Source organism: Bubalus bubalis, chromosome 1 (assembly GCF_019923935.1).
Source record: "Bubalus bubalis isolate 160015118507 breed Murrah chromosome 1, NDDB_SH_1, whole genome shotgun sequence".
NCBI lineage: Eukaryota > Metazoa > Chordata > Mammalia > Artiodactyla > Bovidae > Bubalus > Bubalus bubalis.
In genome coordinates, this window is record NC_059157.1 from 24,817,462 (window position 1) to 24,834,629 (window position 17,168).

The 17,168-nt window shown below is 36.4% G+C and overlaps 1 long non-coding RNA gene across 2 annotated transcripts in view; it reads right to left on the bottom strand.

The window, feature by feature from the left end:
* LOC123332207 overlaps positions 1-17,168 on the bottom strand; it is a 118,507-nt gene that overhangs the window by 8,158 nt on the left and 93,181 nt on the right. For both annotated transcript variants that reach the window (XR_006548995.2, XR_006548994.2), the window contains exon 2: positions 13,400-13,584. This is a non-coding gene — a long non-coding RNA (uncharacterized LOC123332207). The remainder of the gene's footprint in view (positions 1-13,399; positions 13,585-17,168) is intronic.

The window sequence follows — 17,168 nt, forward strand, 5'->3', positions numbered from 1 at the left end:
CGTCCCAGTGCACCAGCCCCAAGCATCCAGTATCGTGCATCGAACCTGGACTGGCAACTCATTTCATATATGATATTATACATATTTCAATGCCATTCTCCCAAATCATCCCACCCTCTCCCTCTCACACAGAGTCCAAAAGACTGTTCTATACATCAGTGTCTCTTTTGCTGTCTCGTATACAGGGTTATTGTTACCATCTTTCTAAATTCCATATATATGCGTTAGTATACTGTATTGGTGTTTTTCTTTCTGGCTTACTTCACTCTGTATAATAGGCTCCACTTTCATCCACCTCATTAGAACTGATTCAAATGTATTCTTTTTAATGGCTGAGTAATACTCCATTGTGTATATGTACCACCGCTTTCTTATCCATTCATCTGCTGATGGACATCTAGGTTGCTTCCATGTCCTGGCTATTATAAACAGTGCTGCGATAAACATTGGGGTACACATGTCTCTTTCCCTTCTGGTTTCCTCAGTGTGTATGCCCAGCAGTGGGATTGCTGGATCATAAGGCAGGTCTATTTCCAGTTTTTTAAGGAATCTCCACACTGTTCTCCATAGTGGCTGTACTAGTTTGCATTCCCACCAACAGTGTAAGAGGGTTCCCTTTTCTCCACACCCTCTCCAGCATTTATTACTTGTAGACTTTTGGATCGCAGCCATTCTGACTGGTGTGAAATGGTACCTCATAGTGGTTTTGATTTGCATTTCTCTGATAATGAGTGATGTTGACCATCTTTTCATGTGTTTGTTAGCCATCTGTATGTCTTCTTTGGAGAAATGTCTGTTTAGTTCTTTGGCCCATTTTTTGACTGGGTCATTTATTTTTCTGGAATTGAGCTGTAGGAGTTGCTTGTATATTTTTGAGATTAGTTGTTTGTCAGTTGCTTCATTTGCTATTATTTTCTCCCATTTTGAAGGCTGTCTTTTCACCTTGCTAATAGTTTCCTTTGATGTGCAGAAGCTTTTAAGTTTAATTAGGTCCCATTTGTTTATTTTTGCTTTTATTTCCAATATTCTGGGAGGTGGGTCATAGAGGATCCTGCTGTGATGTATGTCGGAGAGTGTTTTGCCTATGTTCTCCTCTAGGAGTTTTATAGTTTCTGGTCTTACCTTTAGATCTTTAATCCATTTTGAGTTTATTTTTGTGTATGGTGTTAGAAAGTGGTCTAGTTTCATTCTTTTACAAGTGGTTGACCAGAGTTCCCAGCACCACTTGTTAAAGAGATTGTCTTTAATCCATTGTATATTCTTGCCTCCTTTGTCAAAGATAAGGTGTCCATATGTGCATGGATTAATCTCTGGGCTTTCTATTTTGTTCCATTGATCTATATTTCTGTCCTTGTGCCAGTACCATACTGTCTTGATGACTGGCTTTGTAGTAGAGCCTGAAGTCAGGTAGGTTGATTCCTCCAGTTCCATTCTTCTTTCTTAAGATAGCTTTGGCTATTCGAGGTTTTTTGTATTTCCATACAAATTGTGAAATTATTTGTTCTCGCTCTGTGAAGAATACCATTGGTAGCTTGATAGGGATTGCATTGAATCTATAAATTGCTTTGGGTAGTATACTCATTTTCACTATATTGATTCTTCCAATCCATGAACATGGTATATTTCTCCATCTGTTAGTGTCCTCTTTGATTTCTTTCACCAGTGTTTTATAGTTTTCTATATATAGGTCTTTAGTTTCTTTAGGTAGATATATTCCTAAGTATTTGATTCTTTCCGTTGCAATGGTGAATGGAATTGTTTCCTTAATTTCTCTTTCTGTTTTCTCATTATTAGTGTATAGGAATGCAAGGGATTTCTGTATGTTGATTTTATATCCTGCAACTTTACTATAATCATTTATTAGGTCTAGTAATTTTCTGGTGGAGTCTTTCAGGTTTTCTATGTAGAGGATCATGTCATCTGCAAACAGTGAGAGTTTTACTTCTTCTTTTCCAATTTGGATTCCTTTTATTTCTTTTTCTGCTCTGATTGCTGTGGCCAAAACTTCCAAAACTATGTTGAATAGTAAGGGTGAAAGTGGGCACCCTTGTCTTGTTCCTGACTTTAGAGGAAATGCTTTCAATTTTTCACCATTGAGGATAATGTTTGCTGTGGGTTTGTCATATATAGCTTTTATTATGTTGAGGTATGTTCCTTCTATTCCTGCTTTCTGGAGAGTTTTGATCATAAATGGATGTTGAATTTTGTCAAAGGCTTTCTCTGCATCTATTGAGATAATCATATGGTTTTTATTTTTCAATTTGTTAATGTGGTGTATTACATTGATTGATTTGTGGATATTGAAGAATCCTTGCATCCCTGGGATAAAGCCCACTTGGTCATGGTGTATGATCTTTTTAATGTGCTGTTGGATTCTGATTGCTAGAATTTTGTTAAGGATTTTTGCATCTATGTTCATCAGTGATATTGGCCTGTAGTTTTCTTTTTTTGTGGGATCTTTGTCAGGTTTTGGTATTAGGGTGATGGTGGCCTCATAGAATGAGTTTGGAAGTTTACCTTCCTCTGCAATTTTCTGGAAGAGTTTGAGTAGGTTAGGTGTTAGCTCTTCTCTAAATTTTTGGTAGAATTCAGCTGTGAAGCCGTCTGGACCTGGGCTTTTGTTTGCTGGAAGATTTTTGATTACAGTTTCAATTTCCGTGCTTGTGATGGGTCTGTTAAGATTTTCTATTTCTTCCTGGTCGAGTTTTTGAAAGTTGTACTTTTCTAAGACTTTGTCCATTTCTTCCACGTTGTCCATTTTCTTGGCATATAATTGTTGATAGTAGTCTCTTATGATCTTTTGTATTTCTGTGTTGTCTGTTGTGATCTCTCCATTTTCACTTTGAATTTTATTGATTTGATTTTTCTCCCTTTGTTTCTTGATGAGTCTGGCTAATGGTTTGTCAATTTTATTTATTCTTTCAAAGAACCAGCTTTTGGCTTTGTTGATTTTTGCTATGGTCTCTTTTGTTTCTTTTGCATTTATTTCTGCCCTAATTTTTAAGATTTCTTTCCTTCTACTAACTCTGGGGTTCTTCATTTCTTCATTTTCTAGTTGCTTTAGGTGTAGAGTTAGGTTATTTATTTGACTTTTTTCTTGTTTCTTGAGGTATGCCTGTATTGCTATGAACTTTCCCCTGAAGACTGCTTTTACAGTGTGCCACAGGTTTTGGGTTGTTGTGTTTTCATTTTCATTCATTTCTATGCAAATTTTGATTTCTTTTTTGATTTCTTCTGTGATTTGTTGGTTATTCAGCAGCATGTTGTTCAGCCTCCATATGTTGGAATTTTTAATAGTTTTTCTCCTGTAATTGAGATCTAATCTTACTGCATTGTGGTCAGAAAAGATGCTTGGAATGATTTCTATTTTTTTGAATTTACCAAGGCTAGATTTATGGCCTAGGATGTGATCTATCCTGGAGAAGGTTCCATGTGCACTTGAGAAAAAGGTGAAATTCATTGTTTTGGGATGAAATGTCCTATAGATATCAATTAGGTCTAACTGGTCTAGTGTATCGTTTAAAGTTTGTGTTTCCTTGTTACTTTTCTGTTTAGTTGATCTATCCATAGGTGTGAGTGGGGTATTAAAGTCTCCCACTGTTATTGTGTTACTGTTAATTTCTCCTTTCATACTTGTTAGCATTTGCCTTACATATTGCGGTGCTCCTGTGTTGGGTGCATATATATTTATAATTGTTATATCTTCTTCTTGGATTGATCCTTTGATCATTATGTAGTGACCATCTTTGTCTCTTTTCACAGCCTTTGTTTTAAAGTCTATTTTATCTGATATGAGTATTGCTACTCCTGCTTTCTTTTGGTCCCTATTTGCATGGAAAATCTTTTTCCAGCCCTTCACTTTCAGTCTGTATGTGTCCCCTGTTTTGAGGTGGGTCTCTTGTAGACAACATATGTAGGGGTCTTGTTTTTGTATCCATTCAGCCAGTCTTTGTCTTTTGGTTGGGGCATTCAACCCATTTATGTTTAAGGTAATTACTGATAAGTATGATCCCGTTGCCATTTACTTTATTGTTTTGGGTTCGAATTTATACACCGTTTTTGTGTTTCCTGTCTAGAGAATATCCTTTAGTATTTGTTGGAGAGCTGGTTTGGTGGTGCAGAATTCTCTCAGCTTTTGCTTCTCTGAAAAGCTTTTGATTTCTCCTTCATACTTGAATGAGATCCTTGCTGGGTACAATAATCTGGGCTGTAGGTTATTTTTTTTCATCACTTTAAGTATGTCTTGGCATTCCCTCCTGGCTTGAAGAGTTTCTATTGAAAGATCAGCTGTTATCCTTATGGGAATTCCCTTGTGTGTTATTTGTTGTTTTTCCCTTGCTGGTTTTAATATTTGTTCTTTGTGTTTGATCTTTGTTAATTTGATTAATATGTGTCTTGGGGTGTTTCGCCTTGGGTTTATCCTCTTTGGGACTCTCTGAGTTTCTTGGACTTGAGTGATTATTTCCTTCCCCATTTTAGGGAAGTTTTCAATTATTATCTCCTCAAGTATTTTCTCATGGTCTTTCTTTTTGTCTTCTTCTTCTGGGACCCCTATGATTCGAATGTTGTAGCGTTTAATATTGTCCTGGAGGTCTCTGAGATTGTCCTCATTTCTTTTAATTCGTTTTTCTTTTTTCCTCTCTGATTCATTTATTTCTACCATTCTATCTTCTAATTCACTAATCCTATCTTCTGCCTCTGTTATTCTACTATTTGTTGCCTCCAGAGTGTTTTTGATTTCATTTATTGCATTATTCATTATATATTGACTCTTTTTTATTTCTTCTAGGTCCTTGTTAAACCTTTCTTGCATCTTCTCAATCCTTGTCTCCAGGCTATTAATCTGCGATTCCATTTTGATTTCAAGATTTTGGATCAATTTCACTATCATTATTCAGAATTCTTTATCAGGTAGATTTCCTATCTCTTCCTCTTTTGTTTGGTTTGGTGGGCATTTATCTTGTTCCTTTACCTGCTGGGTATTCCTCTGTCTCTTCATCTTGTTTAAATTGCTGAGTTTGGGGTGTCCTTTCTGTATTCTGGCAGTTTGTGGAGTTCTCTTTATTGTGGTGTTTCCTTGCTGTGTGTGGGTTTGTACAGGTGGCTTGTCAAGGTTTCTTGGTTAGGGAAGCTTGTGTCAGTGTTCTGGTGGGTGGAGCTGTATTTCTTCTCTCTGGAGTGCAATGAAGTGTCCAGTAATGAGTCTATGGTTTTGGGGTGACTTTGGGCAGCCTGTATCTTGGAACTCAGGGCTGTGTTCCTGTGTTGCTGGAGAATTTGTTTGGTATGTCTTGCCCTGGAACTTATTGGCCCTTGTGTGGTGCTTGGTTACGGTGTAGGTATGGAGGCATTTGATGAGCTTCTGTCAATTAATGTTCCCTGGAGTCAGGAGTTCCCTGGAGTTAGGGTTTGCATTTAAGTCTCCTGCTTCCAGTTATCGGTCTTATTTTTACAGTAGTTTCAAAACTTCTCCTTCTATACAGCACCATTGATAAAACATCACAGGGTTTTAATCTATTGCCTGTAGCTTCCAAGGCGGTTCCCTCTGTTATAGCTTCTTCTGTTTGCTGGTCTCTTCAGTGTCTGGTTTCTGCCCTGACACAAAGCGGACGGTGGTGGACACTTTTTTTTTTTTTTTAGGCTCACTTGTTCAGTCGCGTTGTGGGGAGGGAGGGATGCTGCAAACAAATAACACTGGCGTGCGCTCGCAGTGCCTCAGCCACACTGGGCCTGCCCCCGCTCACGGCGCGTGTAGCCTCCCTGCCCACACTGCTCAGGCTCTAGGTTGCTCCGTCAGGAACCATCAGTGGCTGGCCCTGGGCTGCTTGCACCTCCCAGGTCTAAGCCACTCAGTTTCAGGCACTCTGGTAGTCCTCAGAGGCGCAGACTCAGTTGGGCCTGTGTTTTGTGCCCTTCCCAGGTCCGAGCAGCTCAGGTGATGAGGTGTTTGGCAAGCACGATTGCTGCGACTTATCGCCTCCCCACCGCTTGGTTATCTAGGTGTACAACTGGCGCACCTTCTCAGGCGTATGTTGACCATTCAGACCCCCAAGAAGTTTTAGTTAGCAAAGAAGCCTGCTTACAGTTTTGTAGATAATGTCTCTCTGGGGCTGCGATTGCCCCCTTCTGGTTCTGGCTGCCTGTCACCAGAGGGGGATGGTCTGCAGCCGGCTATCTCTGTTCAGTCCTTTGTTCCGTGCACAGGCCTGGCGGTGTCTTAGGTTAGAGCTGGCTTTTCATGTGGTAGATATCCCACAGTCTGGTTTGCTAGCCCAAATTATTTCGCTCAGATAGCACTTGGGGTATTCAGGCCAGATCCTTACCCTAAGCAATGCAGCCTGTGCCGCGCCTCCCTGCCCAGGCCCTGCTTGCTAGTGGCATGTGCAGGCATCTGCGCTGCTTCTCCACTGGGGGAATTACCATAGGGCTCGTAATCTCCTTTTGAAGACATGGGTTGCTTTTCTGGGTGCCTGATGTCCTCTGCCGGCATTCAGGAGTTGTTTTGTGGAATTTACTCAGCGTTTAAATGTTCTTTTGATGAATTTGTGGGGGAGAAAGTGTTCTCCCTGTCCTACTCCTCCACCATCTTAGCTCCTCCCTTCTTCACACTTTCAAATGAAAGAGAAAACTTGGAGCTGATAATTGTGGAAATTACAGCTGTTAATGGCACTTTCTTGAAGAAGGAAACTAAATTTCACAGTAACAAATGAATATTCACATGTGTTCTATTTCATTGGTAGGGAAGTGCCTATTTTTAAACTCACCAAAGAGACCTTCAATTCAGATTTAGTTTCATATTAATTCCCTGTAGTGTTTACTTGGCTCTATTCAATAAGACAAATTTATGCTTAGAGTATATCTTTAAAAATTGAGAACATGCCTAACTTTTAAGTTGCTTCATTAAGTTATTTAAGTATAGGTGTTTTGGACTTTATGGACTGGTTCTAGAAGTGAATATATCATCAGGTGTTGTCAGGAGCCACGTTAGGCATTACTGACAAAATGGAGGCACAGCCCTCCATTTGTTCCGTAGGCATGGACCCGGAATGAAGGAGTTACGCTTTGTGATTCTGACTTGTTTTTTCCTTTCCTCGGCTGAGTTGACTGAAGAGAATATTAAGGTGCTTATTGTCTTCGAGAGGAGCATTAGAAGGCATAAAGCCTTCTGCAGCTGTGCTCAAAGAATAATTCATAAAGTTAATCATTGACATTTGTTCAAGAACTTTTACAAAAGACTGTTCCAGGGTGAGCACGCAGGCCACAGCTTGAGGCCATGGGAGGGATTGCTAAGCCCATTTGTGAGAAAAGTGTTTATGGCAAAGGAGTTTGCTGAATTTAGGGCTTAGGAATAATTAAAATAGTTAGAAGCTAAAGATTTAAGGATTCCTGTAATGTTAACATATTCTACTATAGCTTATAGAAATTAGGGACTTTAGAGATATTATTAGCTAGAAGCCCTTTCTAAGAAATAGTGAGCTTAGGATACTAGGGGCAAACAGGACTTAGAAAGATAAGAATTAAACTGAGGAATGTGGTATGCAGCCCAGACATTAGCATGAGTTACAGTGTATTCACAGGACACATGAGAAAAAATAAATAAGAAAATCGCTGAGGAAGGAACTCCTTTTGAGGGGCAACAATGATTTTTGGAGAAAAATAAATCCGGGTGAATGGGAACTAAAAATATCAAACCTCTGACCTAATGCTTTTGTAAAAGTATAAGAGAATCATAAGCTTGGAATAAACAGGCAGTCCAAGAAAACTGAGAGGCTGCCTCAGTTTCTTGCTGACACCACTCACCCCTTCAGGTTGAATCCCTGGCTGCTGGAGTTGGACTCCGGCAAGGTGTAAAAACCTAAATCATCTTCCAGTGTTCAAACCGCCAACAGTCTTCAAAAATGTCCACCCAGTGTAGTGTGAATGAGTTTTACTTTTTATGCTATGTTTATGTTAGGTGACATAGGGCATCATAATGCAAAGAACTAGAGAGATGGACTCAGGACCTCTAATCTGGATCTTCGATCTGCACTTCCCTGAAGTAAGCAGTGGCTGCCCTGCTGTTGTACTGCTGACTTCCACTTCATCCCAGGACCTTAGATAACCTATGCATTTATGCTTCCAGTTTGCATCTAGTAATCATCTTTAATCAGCTTACTTCCCAGTGGGTGAGGATTTACTTCTGTTGCTGTCTTGCTGTTTTGAAACTTAAATTGTTCTTATCTTTAAGTTTTTTCCAAATTTTCTATTCCTTAACCTTAAAGGTATGCCAATATATAACAATGATTTTAAAAATCGAACCAACATATAACAATGATTTTTAAAAATTGAACCACCTATATGTGGAAAGGTCAAAAAGTTGCTATTTAAAAAAAAAAATCAAATGCTCTTCTGAAATTTTGTGCATATGCTCTGAATAATTTTGTAAATGATAGTATGTATCCATTTCAATAAATATAAGTTAATTTTCCTCTTAAAACTCTGAAAAACACTTAACTTTTAATGTTTGAAAATAGCTCCCAAGAGTCATTTCCCTTAGAATTGATGAGGAAACAGCAACGTAACCAAAATCAACACTAAGCAAAGGAAGCACCAAGGCCTGGACTGTGCTGGAAAGTCAAACTGATGGCCCCTAGCAATGCTCTACAACATGTCCTGCAACTTATCCTCTGTGTGGGCAAAGAGTGTATAGGCGTGTGCATCTTTGCATTATGAAAGTGTCTGACACAGGGTAAGATTTTATATTTATCTTTGAAGCTTCCATTTATGTTGAATTAACTGGTAAGCAACTTTACAGTGATTTTTTTATTTAAACAGTAATTATAAATAAATGTTATTTATTTATAGGAAATATCATTCGTAATACCTGTGACTTCATTGGTATTTTTGAGGATGTTGATGAAATATTATTCAATAATAGTTCTATATGACTGGTTGGTGAAAAATACCATAGATGATAAGAAGTATATCATTTCTTAGAGCTAGCAATTTTCTGTTGCAGATTATAAGTTTATTGTTTTGAAGAAATACTAACAGACATAGGATATTTTGATGCCTTCCATCGTCTTTGTGGGGAAAAAATATTTCATTATGACTTGTAATAAAATTATTATGTCAAATAACTGGAATTGTGGGACATAGGCCAGTTTCTCATGCAATGAACTCAACTTCTAAAAAAATATTTTATAAGGTCAAATGTATATTCAACTATATAGGACACTGAAGTAAGTATCCTCATGTGGGTAGTGTATAACATGACAAAAATATAATCAAATCAATGCTGAATAACAGAAATTATGAAATTAATATTTTTTACATTTGTAAGATGAAAGATGAAATCTCAACAAGTGATTTTTTTTTTCAGAATTACTTAGTCATCAAAATATAGGCAATGTATTAATTATATTACTATCTGTCAGCTTCTGGTTTTCACAGAAATAAATCAACATATGGAAACTTTTAGGCAACATTACTTTCAGCTTCTCTTTGAAAGAGGAATATTGAGAACTCAAAGAAGAGCCAGAGAGATAAAAAGTGATGAAATGATAATAAATTATACTAAATTTCTGAATTATTTAAAGAGGAAATAGGATGATTTTCAAATGAATTAAATATCCTATGTTTGAGTGTATTTATTTTCATTTTAGTAGAACAGCAATAAAAGGTGAAAGAAAGTGAAGTCACTCAGTTGTGTCCAACTCTTTGTGACCCCATGGACTGCAGCCTTCCAGGCTCCTCTGTCCCTGGGATTCTCCAGGCAAGAGGACTGGAGTGGGGTGCCACTGCCTACACTGGCTATGCAGATTTTGGATGGCCACCCTCCAAAATTTCTTGAGCCAGTTTCTTATAATAATTTCATGTGTCCCTCTCTGCTCTCACTCTCTCTCTTTCCTGAATGGATGGATGGATGGATGGATGGATGGATGGATAGATAGATACAGAAGTCTTGCTACTTACATTTCAATCCCAAAAGCCCACATTCATCCTATGCATTTCATCCCCGCAAACAATACTGCCTCACTGGGAATAGCCTCTGGGTGGGAGATAGGAATGGCTGGAGTCAATGTATGAGATAGTTACTGCAAGCTTTCATCAGACATGACTCTAAAAATTATATCTTTAAGATTAGGAGATAAAGTACTCAATAGTCAACATGAACTAAAGCATAGTTCCTAATCCTTTTCTGCATTTCCAAAATTCAAAGATCCCTGAAAATAAGTTTGTTTTCTTTTCCCCCCTAGGCTTGGTGTTGAAAATCATTTGGAAACAAAACTGATCTGAACTGACAGCAGGATATTCCTCTTTTTAATCCCATTTAGTGAGACTGGACATGGAACAACAGACTGGTTCCAAATAGGAAAAGGAGTACGTCAAGCCTGTATATTGTCACCCTGCTTATTTAACTTCTATGCAGAGTACATCATGAGAAACGCTGGGCTGGAAGAAGCACAAGCTGGAATCAAGATTGCCGGGAGAAATATCAATAACCTCAGATATGTGGATGACACCACCCTTATGGCAGAAAGTGAAGAGGAACTAAAAAGCCTCTTGATGAAAGTGAAAGAGGAGAGTGAAAAAGTTGGCTTAAAGCTCAACATTCAGAAAACGAAGATCATGGCATCCGGTCCCATCACTTCATAGGAAATAGATGGGGAAACAGTGTCAGACTCTATTTTTTGGGACTCCAAAATCATCACAGATGGTGATTGCAGCCATGAAATTAAAAGATGCTTACTCCTTGGAAGAAAAATTATGATCAACCTAGATTGCATATTGAAAAGCAGAGACATTACTTTGCCAACAAAGGTCCATCTAGTCAAGGCTATGGTTTTTCCAGTGGTCATGTATGGATGTGAGAGTTGGACTGTGAAGAAAGCTGAGGACCGAAGAATTGATGCTTTTGAACTGTGGTGTTGAAGACTCTTGAGAGTCCCTTGGACTGCAAGGAGATCCAACCAGTCCATTCTAAAGGAGATCAGCCCTGGGTGTTCTTTGGAAGGAATGATGCTAAAGCTGAAACTCCAATACCTTGGCCACCTCATGCGAAGAGTTGACTCATTGGAAAAGACTCTGATGCTGGGAGGGATTGGGGGCAGGAGGAAAAGTGGATGACAGAGGATGAGATGGCTGGATGGCATCACCGACTCGATGGATGTGAGTTTGAGTGAACTCCAGGAGATGGTGATGTCAGGGAGGCCTGGAGTGCTGCAATTCATGGGGTCACAAAGAGTTCGACACGACTCAGCAACTGAACTGAACTGAACTGAGTGAGACTGTTCATTCATATCACTGTAGAAATCTTAATAAGTTTTTCTCTAGAGTGTTACCCTGACATCCTTGGAATTCTACACAACATATCTAAATTCCAAATTGTATCTGTATCTGCACCAAAGATTTAGAATAAAATATTGTGGACCTGTATTGTGGAAGATATGCAATAAGGTGATATTCTTATGTTTTAGGTTATAAAGAATTTAAGTTAAAAAGATGATTCATAGAAGGATACTTCAATTGCACATAGAAATGAAGAAAGATGCAAATTTTCAGTAGTTTCAGTTTAACATGCTTTCAATCAAGAAATTCATGCAGTCAAAGCAAATTGTTGGCTTCCTTCTCTGTGAGTTCTCTGCACGAAGGAAGACTAGGCCTTCTAGAACTGTGAGCTCAGATATTTATATCACAGAAGAAAGAGGCCTTTCTTTGCCTACTCTATACAGAAATACAGAAACTGGATAAAATATTCAATTACTTTGTTGGGTTCACATGTTAATTTTTAGGCCTCTCTTCTTGTTTATGGAAAGGGGAGCAGACCTTTGTCATGGGGCTCAACTGAGCAGTGGGTTAGGTTGTATCAGTAGCTAGCTCTAACATAATGACCTCATGGTTGGACTGGAGGGGAAAAGAAAGTCAAAGAAGGTTGGTTTTTAACTAGTAGATAAAAAACTGGATGTCCTTATAAGTTGACTAACCAACAAAAAGAAAGTCATACCTAGTCTTCATCACTCTGGTAAAAATAGGGGACAGAGACAACTATGTCTTCTTGAGATTTAAGATTCTTAAATGTAAACATAACATGTCATTACATTTCAGGCAAAATCAACATATTGAATCCCATATTTTACTTTGAATACTTCAAACCAGAAAAATTTATGGTATAAGAGACTCATGTTTTACTTTATATTACTGTGCTCTTTCTCCACGTATACTGATAAATCAATAAATATATAATCTACTACGCCCAAAGGGTTTCTTGAAAAACAAATCATTATCTGCCATGTCACCAGTATGGTATTTCATCAATCAATATCTTCAGTGGCTTTGAAGTGTTTCAAGGATATACATACAAAATGGGTTTAATAAAACTAAATATGAACATCAGTTCTCCAATGTGGTAATGAATACATTTTCAATGAAATAAAAATAAAAGGAAGAAATTCAAAAAACAGATGAAGGCACCTGGAATACATTTTAATCATAATTACTTCTGCTCTTTGTGAAATAAAGAAAATCTAACACAAGCATTTCATTTGTTAATAAATAATTCTGTATCAATAGGCTGCAAAAATATTTCTAAAAGTCATTTAGGAATAATGAAACAGTGATAATCATGAAGAAAGTAAAATGACATAAAACTATAGGAAAATCCTAAGATGTCTTTACTTTATGAAATTTTCTTCAATCAAATCACTCCATATTTGGTTCCTAATTATTTGAGCTTTTATGACATCTGCTGCCAGCCATTCAATTTCCCCTTCACTATATATAATCTACATTATCATTGAATCTAATATTTAATGCATATTATACCTTCCATTAACTTTTGAACTTATTAATGTAAACAATATACTTCATTTATATTTTCTCTTCAGTATCTATTATTATATGCACACACTAGTCATTAAACAACACTTGAAAATTGAATTGCTACATTTTTTTAAGAGTAAATGGGGGAATCTTTAGCTGATTAGCTTTAGACCTGGGGTTAATTTCCTCAACAATTTATATATGAGATTTTTGCCAACTATAATGAGCCATCAAATTTCCTAAATTTTCCATTTGTCTATATTCCAATGACATCCCTATTAGATCAAGTGAAGAAGTTATTAACCTAAAGACAACACAAATGTCTTCTCCAGAACTAAGCTGATTGCCTCTCAAACATTATTGCAAGTTTAAAGCATAATTAATAACTCATACATGTGATATAAATATACCGTAAAATTTCTATTTTTTGTTTTTAATGCAACCATTTTTTCCTCCACTATATTCCTTAATGCTTTCAGGGCAGTTGACCTAAAACACATATGTGACTGTGTCTCTTTCTAATTTAAAAACTTCTTAGAAGGGTCCAATGCAAACCAGGAAACTTAAAAAAAGTATAAAAATTCCTCTCCATTCTTACCTTGCTATCTTCTCATCCTTCTATGTAAACTGTGGCAGCAATATCCAATGTATTGTTTTTCTCCAAATATTCTTAATAATTTTCCCACTGTGAACTCCACTTTAAATACTTTTATTCCTTCTTTACCAATCTAAGTTTGAATACTAATTTCAATAATCAGCATTTGGAAGTTTCTTCAAGCTTACCTATAGTAAAAACAAGAAAAAAAATTAAATCATTCAGAAGTTCAACATTTAGAAATAAACACTTTTAGGCAAAAATAACGATCAACTTGAATATCTTTCTAAACAGATGTACCAGCCACTTGGATGTCTTTTCTGTCTTTCTTCTGGACATTCCGCCATCTTTGATCACTGGGTTCTGGCTAGGCTTTGCAGTTGTACAGAACTGACAGGATCCAGAACTGACAGTTGTAAAGAACTGACTGAGTAGCAGAAACAGAGTTGGTTCTCTTTTGTTTCTGCTTTGAGCTGCTTCTCTGGTGAAAGCTCTGTCTCTCCATAGCCTTGGCTCGTTCTGGACAGCCCCTTTGTCTGTGGTTCTGGGTCCTGTCATGCAGCTTTCACATACAGTCAGCCATCCCATTCCAATCTTGAAACCCTGGCTTTGGGACTGAGGTACCCTCGCATCCATCATCTCCAGCCATAATGTGATACTGACTTCTTGGTGTTGCTAATCTATAGATTACCTGAATGGTCCCTACTTGTCTTTCAGCTCTTTAAACAGTTTGCAATTAGTCTCCAATAATCAAGCCCTTCTATTGGGCTACCTGGCATAAACTCTGTTTTTTGGACTAGTTCCTGATTCAGACACAATATATGAAAGTAGAACTGATCAATCAGGAGATAAGGCAACTTCTAAAATGTGATCATACAGTTTATGCTAATTTAGTACCCAACATTAAATTGGGTTAGTTCAAATTTAGTAAAAGAACATCTCAAGTAAGACTGAAAACCTCAGTCAAACCCTGCTAAAAAAACAAATATAAATTTCTTTATCCTGAGAGAGACTGTTCTCTTAAAGATACTTCTGGGATTAGGAATAAAGCATAATTAAAGCAAAGAACTTCAGTCAGTATTATTTAACTGCATGTTTTAATTTTAGATATTACTAAATCCATAGACTCAAACTTGAAACTCACATAGTTCTCACTTTCACTCTGACCACTTCCTTATTTCTGTTAACAAAATGTATACTATTTCTCTCTTCTGCAACCCATTTCACACATTTTCTTACAGAAATTCTAGGTTTAGAAAAGTCATTGATAATCACTACTGGATCAAGTTTTGTTTTTGTTTTGTATTTTTTGGCCATTCCTAAGTTCTCTATAAGGATGAAGTACATAACTTGATGAATTATTTTGTCGATTATATCCCCCAAACAATACACAATATACTGGTGAAGTACTGCAAAACTTCTTTCATATGTGAGAAGCCTTGACTGTCACTTCTATACATGAAAGAATACTTGGTTAGAGACTAGGATGGGAAATACTGGGGGAAGCTTTCCATTACTATCTTAACCAGAAATTCTCACTTATATACTTTTAATGTGGATATTTTCCCATTTTGTTACAAGTTTAGCAAGACTCAAACTATTTATAATTCAGCACCATAGGTCCTTAACCCCTGGAGTATAATAGGTTATCAATACTTGCCTGATGCACAAAGATAAACACATGAATAAATACATAAATATATAGCCTCTAGAAAATTAGAAAGTTTCAGTTCATCCAAACAATCCTTATGCATAAATGACACAAGAACTCAGTCTGAAACTTGAAATATCTTTCCATGTAGTTGGATGAAATGAGTACCTACTTGCTCTTTGACAGACAGATGAGAAGAAACTTTGTACATCACTTACATTTTTTATACTGATTTTATGATGGTTACAATGAAAAAAATAAGATTTTTCTTCTCCAAAATAAAATGTAATTTCCCTTGGGAGAGATAAAATTTTAGCTTAATTTTGAGTGAGATCATAGCATCATTTTCTAAGATTCAGTTTTAATGATAAAAGAAAGATAATAAGCAAATAAGTATGTGTGATAAGGGCAAAATGTTGCTACTATACAATGAAAAAGATTACAGTATAAAAAGATGCTCCTTTGCTTCATAATATTACCACTATGACTGTTACTATTAATATTATCCATTCACAGGCTTTAGCCATTATTATTAAAATCTGTTCATATCACAAGTTCCCAGGACAACCTCCACATAGTGAATGAATATATGTGTATTTATTTCTTAAAATCCCCAAAACTTACTCCATGGGTTTATTTTGAAGATTAAAAACAATCTGTATAGCTTATAGAAAAGGGCTAAGTGGTAATAATTCAAGAAGTAGTATATATTTATACAACCATCATGACCATCAAATTATCTCCATTATTCCCAGAATAAAATTCAAAATTTTAAGTTTTCTGTGAATGCCTTCCAAGATTTTATGAATCTCCAGGACTATTCAGATAACATACTCCCTCAAGCCCAGTGAGAGTGAGTTACTTTGAGTTTTCCTAATAAGACAAGTGTTCTCTTACTTCTGGACTTTTGAATATACTATTATTTCACCCTGAATATATTATTTTCCTTTTTCACTCAAAAGGAAGACCAAAAAGAAGAAAAGTGCTTCCATATGGGATAGTTTCTTAACCGTCCAAAGCAGAGATCTCCATATAAAGTAAGCCTAAGAACAGGTATTAAATGGATGAGAAAGAACTTTCATTTCTGAAAGTATATAGACTAAACACTCTGACAGATGCTCATTTATAAAATAATCTTAAAATGCCATATAAAATATAGAAACAGTAATTTAAAATAAAACTCTATAAAAGTGAGAATTTGATTAAATAAATAGGCATCTAAAATTTAATCCTAAATGTAAAATATAATCAACATACTTCTACAGGGGAGTTTTATCAAACATTAAAGGCACAAATTTTAATTTTAAATAAATATTTCTGAGTAAAGGGAGAAACATTCCCCATGTAATTTTACAGGACTAGTAAATTTGATTTAATACTCACATCTGATATAGTACAAAAAATGGAAAACGCCATGTCAATCTCCCTCATAAACAGAAATTCAAACATCCTAAGCCAAATATGGAGCAAAGAGACTCAATCATTCATAAAACACTAATAACCCTATTCCAGAAATGAAAGGATGATTTTAACTTTATAAAGAATGAAGTTTACCACAATGAAAAAAGTTAAAGATCCTCGGTCACTTCAAAGATGAAAAAAATCTAAACTATGAACTGAATTAAACTTCCATAAATTAATAAACCTATAGCAAACAGAATACTTAGTAGAGAAAAAGTTGACAATCACTCAAATATCAGGGATAAGACAACGGGGCTACTATAACCAGCTTTTTTTTTGGACACTGTACTAAATGTCCTGGCCAGCTCAGTAAAAGCAAGAAAAATAAGTTCAGATTTGCAACAGTTGGGAAGGAATATAGTTCTCATTATTTGGTCATTCTCAGCTGATTACAATTGTTATAAATGTCCTTCTAGAGTTTGAAGAATCACTTTTTGTATAAAAATTACCGTATCAGTGACATAGTATTTCTGCCTTCTTTACTTTCAATGCCTTGCTTATGATTGATGCAGTGATTGAAATTCACTGGCGTTGTCCTCTACAGAATCCCTTTTAAAAACTTCTATTCACACTACTATATATAAAATAGCTAACTAATAAGGACCTACTATAGAGCACAGGAAACTCTACCCAGTACTCTGTAATGACCTATATGGGAAA